At 42.8% G+C, this 7,878-nt stretch overlaps 1 pseudogene; it reads left to right on the forward strand.

The window, feature by feature from the left end:
• Window positions 1-4,613: 4,613 nt before the first annotated feature.
• Window positions 4,614-5,740, forward strand: LOC148013133 (ADP/ATP translocase, mitochondrial pseudogene; annotated as a pseudogene).
• Window positions 5,741-7,878: the final 2,138 nt, after the last annotated feature.

Consider the following 7,878-nt stretch of genomic DNA (forward strand, 5'->3'; position numbering starts at 1 on the left):
CTATTGGTAATGTTGAAGAGGATTATCATTGCTTTGTTCAGGATTCTTGCTCTTATCCGATTATTCTTGGACAGCCTTTCATTATAGAAGCAAGAATGGAGACGAAAGTGATGGATGAAGGTTCAGCCTATGCACGAATACGCAGTAAGGATGGTATGCGAGCTGTTCAGTTTATGACTGTTGGAGTAAATCATCCGAGACACAGGGACTCCTTGCGTGAGGCACCACTACCTGCGAAGGAGTTGGATTTTCATTAGGTACCACTGTCTTGCAAGACGCCAGTGGTACAAAGTGGAGAAAAGAGGAGATCTCGCTTCCTGGCAGCCAATCTTTATCCGCTGAGTTTTTGGGTTTTTCTTTAGATAGTTCAGTGAGTTATCAGAAAATTTCAGATTTGTCTAGAGCTGCCAGGCAGTACATTGGTCATAAGGAGACAGAGTTGAAGACTGCAGGTATTTTGCAAGCAGAAGAGCATGTGGATGGGCTGTATGAAGGAATGTCTTATGCAGATACATTGTCTGAGATGGGAAATATGCTGAAAACTGATGTAAGGGTTCAAGGATCATACCTGTGCAAACCTTGGATATGTATCAGGAAATTTCTGATTTTATGCTGAAAACAGAGTTAAAGGCTGAGAAAACTCAGCAAATCGAATCTATGGCTGATCTTGATCAGCTTTCAGAGTTGCAGAGGGCTGAAACCTTTCAGCCAGCAGAGTTAAATGTTGGAAAAATTCAGCATATAGAGTATGAAGCTGCATCATGGAAGTCCACAGAGCAGAGGGCTGAAACCTTTCAGCCAACAGAGTTTAATGCTGAAAAATTTCAGCATACAGAGTTTCAGGCTGCACCCATGCAGCCCATAGAGCAAAGGGCTGAAATCTTTCAGCCACCAACAGAGTTGAGAGTTGCTGAAAAATTGCAGAAATTGCAGCAAAGAAAAGAGTGCCTGTGACTGATGCCAAGGTTGACACGAAGTATAAAATAGTTGATAAGAAGGTTAAGCCAGTTGCAGGGCCACTTCCTCCTGATGAGCAGATAGAAAAAGCTATGAAGCAGCCTATGTTGAGAGATCCTATAAATATTGGACATAAATTTATAGCTGAAACTCTTGCAAAATTGAAGATTGGAAATGATGATTTCTTGCTTCCAGTGGAAAAAGAATGTTTTAGAGAGATGCTTGGATGACATGGTAAGGCATTTGCTTTCTTTCCTCATGAAATTGGCTGCATTAGTCCCGAATTGATTGCGCCTATGGTCATCTTCACTATTCCTCATGTGCCATGGAATATACGTCCTATACCTGTGCCTAGAGCACACTTGCCAAAGCTAATAGAGTTGCTGAATGAGAAGATTAAGATGGGGATTTTGGAACCCTCTTCTGCACCCTATTCTAACAGGTGGTTTGCTGTACCAAAGAAGAATGGAACCTTGAGATTTATTTAGGATATGCAGCCCGTGAATAAAGTGACAATCAGGAATGTGGGAACAGGTCCAATTGTGGATGAGTTTGCCAAGGCTTGTGTAGGATGAGCCATCTATTCCCTAGGTGACTTGTATTCTAGTTATGACCAGTTTCAGCTTGCCTTGGAAAGCAGGGATATTACCACTATGCGGACACCTATTGGTCTTGTGAGGATGTGTAACTTGCCTTAAGGTGCCACCAACTCAGTTGCTCATATGATGAATGCTATGCATAGAGTTCTGCGAGACTATATTCCGCAGTATACCATGCCTTTCCTAGATGATGTGCCTATTAAGGGTTGTGCAGAAGAAGAAAAGAATGAGAGTCTTGATTTGCGAGGATGTAGACAGTTTGTGGCTGAACACTTGGTTGCTTGTGAGCAAATATTGACACGATTAGAGGAGGTGAATTTGACTCTTTCAGGGCTGAAATCTGTCTTTGGTGTTAATGAAGTCATCATAGTTGGGCATATGGTTGGTTATTATGGCAAGAAGCCTTCACCTGTAAAGGTGGATGCCATAAGCAGGATTGCAGAGTATTGCTCGACTACTTCAAAAGTGCGGAGATTTGTGGGAGCTTGTGTATTTTACATGATTTGGATTCCTCATTTTTCTCACATAGCAGATGTTCTCTATCAGCTACTTCGAAAGGGGTAGAAATTTCATTGGGATGAGAAGCATTCGAAGGCCATGCGTAAACTCAAGAAGCTGTTGCAGTCAGCTCCTACTCTTCGCAAGGCGGATTATCAGTGTGGACGGCCAATCATGTTGACAGTTGATACTAGCCCTATTGGCATAGGATGGGCAGTGGGATAGGATGATGCTGATGGAAACAGATATGCAATCCGCTTTGGAGCTAAAGTTCTTAATGAGCGGCAGAGGAGATATCCGCAAATTAAAAGAGAGTTGTGGGGAGTAGTCACTGCACTGAAGTGTGATAAAGGGTATTTTATTGGTGCTTCAGTTGTTGTGGAAACAGATTGTTTGCCTTTGCTTGACATGATTACTAGCTGTTCGACTCCAGATATAGCGATGCTTCGATGGATTGCCTACATCAAATCATTGAATCCAAAATGTCGACACATAGCAGGAAAAGATAATCCAGTTGCTGACATGCTGTCTAGAGAGAGATATGAGGATGAGGAGTCAATGCTTGCTGAAGATGATGAGACAGAGTTTGCAGCTTCTATCCTTGTTCATGATTGTCATGTATCTACTGTTGAAGCCTTTACTGAAGAACTCTATGTTGATGAGTGGCTGCAAATTGGTCAGTATCTAAGTTCATTGACTTGAAGAGCTGATTGGACAGATGATGTATTCAAGAAAATCAGAAGAAAGGCTTATGGGTATTTCTTGAAAGATGGTTTTCTTTGGAAGCACCCAAAGAAGAGAGGCGGCCTACCCTTGAGAGTAGTTTGTGAGGCAGCGATGCAGATACAGATTATGCGAGAGTTTCATGAGAGTTCTTGGGCTGGACATAGAGGTGTGTGGGCTACCTATGAGAAAATCAAAGAAAGATACTGGTGGAAAGGGATGTATAAGGATGTTTTCCACTATGTGGAGACTTGCAGGGACTGTCAGCTTTACTCTTTAGTGCGGCATCGCGATGAATTGCATCCGACCTATCCGCTATGTATGCATTATAAATGGGTGGTTGACTTGGTTACTTTGCCAGTGGGTCTTTGGCAGATGAGATATCTTGTCTTGGCCAAGGAGGATCTTAGAAACTATGTTGAAGGCAGATCTTTGCGGAAGAAGACCACCACTATAGTATGTAAACTCTTGTTGGAAGAAATATTTTGCAGGTATGGATGTATAGGCAAGATTACTGCTGATCATGGAGAGCTAGATGCAGATGAAGCTAGAGAATTTTTCTCACGGCTTGGGATTAAGTTGGCTCTTACTACTGCCTATAATCTAGAGGGGAATGGCAAGAGTGAAAGAGGACATCCGCCGATAGTTAAGGCATTGGCAAAAGCTTGTAGAGGTCGGATTGGAGATTGGCCGAGATTACTACCTTTTGCATTGTGGGCAGACCGCTCTACACATAGCGTGACTACTGGATATATGCCTGCAGAGTTGATGTATGGGCAAAAACCTGTCATGCCTACTGAAATTTGTGCTCTCACATGGAGTGCTCTTCCTTGGCATGAGAATTTATCAAGAGAGGAGCTTCTAGCACTTCGGATTCGTCAACTAGAGAGAAGGGCAGAAGATGTGTAGCTAGCAGTTGATCGTTTGAAGGCAGCCCAACTCAGAAACAAGGACAGGTTTGATTTGAGGCATCGCTTGCGGCCTAGAGCCATAAAAGAGGGAGATTGGGTTCTAGTCTACGACAGTAGCCTAGAGAATCAGCATAGCAGCATGAGAAAAATGGTTCAAAGATGGTTTGGACCATATGAGGTGAAATAGGTTTTTGACAATGCAACCTATGAGTTGGCTGAATTGGATGTGACGGTATTGAGGGTGCCCATTGCTGGAAAACGAGTCAAGATTTTCAAGAGAAGAGAAGATGAAGAGTATGCACTTGAAGCATTGGCAGAAGAAGAGCAGTCAAAAGAAATTCTAGCAGAAGAAGCAGAGAATATGGATGAAGTAGCTGATGAAGAAACAGGTCTATAAGAAACTGATGAAGAACTGGACCTATTTGTGGACTTAGATGATCATGGATAGTTGGCTCATCCGGAGGATGCGCAGGTTTAGAGGGGGTGGATGTCATGCTGCTATGCATCCGAGCCGTAAACACCTCCATTTTTGTTGTGCATCTGTGTTATCTTTTCGCATGTGTTTCATTGTGTTTGATTGCTGCATTATCTTTCCATCTTTTTCAGTACCCGCATCCAATGTACATACTCCACTTGTGTGTTTGTGTTTGTGTGTGTTTCTATTTGTGTGCATGTTGTGTGTGTGTCAGAAAAATATGAAAAACTGATGCCAATTTTTTTTAATTATGCTATCAATTTCAATGATGAATTCCAAGAAAAGTGCAAGAAACTGTGGAATCAAAGGAAGCTTTGTAGAAGCCGACATTTAAGCTATGAAGATAAAGGTTGCACGTGAACAAGGCCAACGTAATATGCGGGACAAAGCATTTTTGAAGAAGATACATTAGCACTACATGCCATGGAGAAGAAGGGTCCATATGCCTTTCCCGTAGACTTTTTGATGGGAGGAGTCTCTACAGCTGTCTCAAAGACTGCAACTGCCCCCATAGAACGTGTCAAGCTTCTTATCCAAAATTAAGATGAGATGATCAAGGCAGGAAGGCTTCAGGAACCTTACAAGGGGATTGCAAACTGTTTTTTTTTTTAATAACCATCCAGGAGGAAGGTTTTATATCCTTGCGGCGTGGAAACACTACTAATGTTATCAGATACTTCCCTACCCAGGCTCTCAACTTTACGTTTAAGGACTACTTTAAGAAGCACTTTAATTTTAAGAAGGAGAAGGATGGCTATTGGGCCTGGTTTGCTGGTAACCTGGCTTCCGGTGGAGCGGCCGGTGCTTCTTCCCTCCTTCTTGTGTATTCCCTTGATTATGCTAAGACTCGCCTTGCCAATGATGCCAAGGCTGCAAAGAAAGGAGGGGAACGTCAATTCAATGGACTCTTGGATGTCTACAAGAAGACTCTGAAGTCTGACGGTCTTCCGGGGCTTTACCGTGGATTCAACATTTCTTGCATTGGAATCATTGTATACTGTGGTCTATCCTTCGGAATGTATGACTCTCTGAAGCTAGTTGTGCTTATTGGCAGTCTTCAGGATAACTTTTTGGCAAGCTTTTTGCTTGGCTGGAGTATTGCTACTGGTGTTGGCCTAGCCTATTCTGGTAAAAAAGGAGTTTTTTTGCTCTTTACCAGGCAATTAAGGAGGAGCTTTTTCGCTCTCTACCGAGGAGGAAAAGAGGGATGGAGCTTGATCTGAGGGGGCCTCGTCCCTGTTCTTGTTCCGCTACTATCTGTGGACTGCGCCACGCTTGACGACGGCCCATCTCGTTTCGCCTCCCATACTGTTGTTGCACTCTGGCCTATTCTTCCTGGGTGCAGACGGATGAAGGAATTGAGATTCTATTAGTGACTAGACGAGGGATGGAATCAAATATAGTTTAATCTTTTGGATTTTATAAGGCGAGCATATGGCACAAATTATGTAGAAACTCTTCGTGTTCAAGAGCATGCCAATTGTCACATTCGAAGAATCTATTTCTCTGATCGACTATATTTAGAAGAGGAGCTACCTCCAGAATTCAAGCTGTATGTACCAATTCAGAAAGCTTAACATTCTCAGAGAGGACATATACTGTACCTGCATTTAGCACCTCGAAAGACCACTCTGGGAGCACAAAATCTGATATGAGTCTGTTGTCATAAAAGGCATGAGCAAATACACACTGAAATGAAGCAATTTGGTGGAAATGTCTTTGTTTCAAGAAGTGTGGTATTTAGAAACAACCGGAACACAAGTAATCTTAAATGGTGATAGTGGCATGGCATTCCTTGATGGTATGCAACTTGAATGTTGATAGAAATCCATTCCTCATGGCTGCTGCAAGTGTAATTCAACTGAACTACATTTACAAGTGAGAGCTGAGGGTTGGGGTTGAATATATATACCAGAGTAATTGGTAGTGAAAAAGGTCATGTTAAATGCTGAAGATGCTCGACTGTAATTTTGAATATGCTGCTGCAGTTGATGATGAGGATGTACTAGAGCTTGTAGAAGGAGAAACGTTCTGCCCAGCTTGCTTATAGATCATCCTAATCTCTATTAACACCTAAAGAAGAGTGGAGACAGGGATGCATAAATAAAGAAGAAGGGTAAAGCTTTCATACTGTGATTATTCAGAAAAGTTTTGACAAGGTTTCTCCAATTGGCAAATCTTTGGTTACCAAGGTGTGGCTCACTTGTTGAGATACTAGCAGGGTGTTGTATCAAAACTGTTCATGACAGCATATAATGAACATGGGCTTGCTCAGGATACTTTGACAATTTATGAACTGATGAAGCTACAAAATCTTTGTCCAAAAAGCTATATGCTGAGATAAAAAGGACTTGAACAAAATTTGTTTGTTGATAGTATCTTTGTTGTAATTCATTTGACAAGCAATATAGTGATCTTTGGCATCAAAATTTTGAGTTCTTCTTGTTAGCCTCTTTCCTTGCAGTATCTTGAACCCCGTGTTCAGCAACTCTTGCACAATTTCTACGACAGCGCCGCCTTTTTGACAAGTAGTCATCTACCCGCCTTTTTCACTTAGCACCAATCCTAACTACCCTGCTACTCCCCACCCCAGTGCCATGGGATAGACACTCCGCTAGGAGGGGGTAATGTTTACCGTAGGACAGAGGAACAAAAAATGGAGTAGAAAAATGGAGCAGAAGTGCGGGAGAAATGGAAGAAGGAGACAACCAAGAAGGCACAGGACAATGAAAGGAAAAGGCGTCCTGGAGGGAGGCGAGACTTTGAAAATCTGAACGACGGTGTCGCCTTGAGAAAATAAAAGAGTAAAAGTGCGCCATTAAATATGAAGGCGCTCCCTAATCCTTGTAACAAGAGCGTCGGGCTCACTCCCGTGCCAATTGTATGCATTAGTGGGAACGGGATAAGTTATAATGGTGGAAAATAGGAAAAGAGGGCCTAGGCTAATGGCCGGCCATGTAAAAAGTGGGGATGACCGCCCAAAAAGTAGGGCATGTATGTAAAGTTCAAGAGTGAATGGGAAGTTCATTCTTGGGTGTGGCTAAAGCCTCTTCTTCTTCTTCTCTTGCTTCTTACCTTCTTGCTTGTGCTTGAGTGAGGGATTGAGGGAGTGTGAGGGAGTGAGGGAGTGAGCGTGTGTGAGTGAGGGATCGTGGAGAAGAAGCTCCCCATCTTCTCTCTTCATCTTCCCTTCTCTTCTTTTCTCTTCTCGTCTGGCATGGCTATGGAGGATGGAGCTTGATGGAGAGGGATTGAGGTTGCTTGAGCTTGCCACAAGGATCGTGGAGCTACCGGAGTGTGTGAGAGAGGAGGGAACTCGATCGAGCATCAAGGTAAGATCACTACACCCACAAGGTAGGCATTGCATGTCGGCTATGTGAGAGGTAGCCATGGCTGCTCGGCTTGAAACGCTTGATCAATAAGTGGTCCGTAGGTCTCGAGGTAGAGCTCCGTAGCTCCCCTACAATAACTTGCCGTTTTCTTTTTATGATGTCAATGATAACATCGTGAAACTATCCTTTAGCAATTCCCAAGACTTCCCCAAGAGTAAATTCAAATTTGCAATTAAGAATTTGATCCTCAAGTAACTTTTTCAAGTCCGCAATCAACTTGATGTCGGATAGTAGCTTGAATCCTGGTTGCTTTTTTGGCTTCAAATCCTTTATCTTTTGGGCCTTTTGATCTTCTTGTACTTTTGGCTTTTGTACATCAGCCA

Source organism: Lygodium microphyllum, chromosome 26, assembly GCF_053477565.2.
Source record: "Lygodium microphyllum isolate KBCC chromosome 26, Lygodium_microphyllum_v1.1.10, whole genome shotgun sequence".
Taxonomy (NCBI): Eukaryota; Viridiplantae; Streptophyta; class Polypodiopsida; order Schizaeales; family Lygodiaceae; genus Lygodium; species Lygodium microphyllum.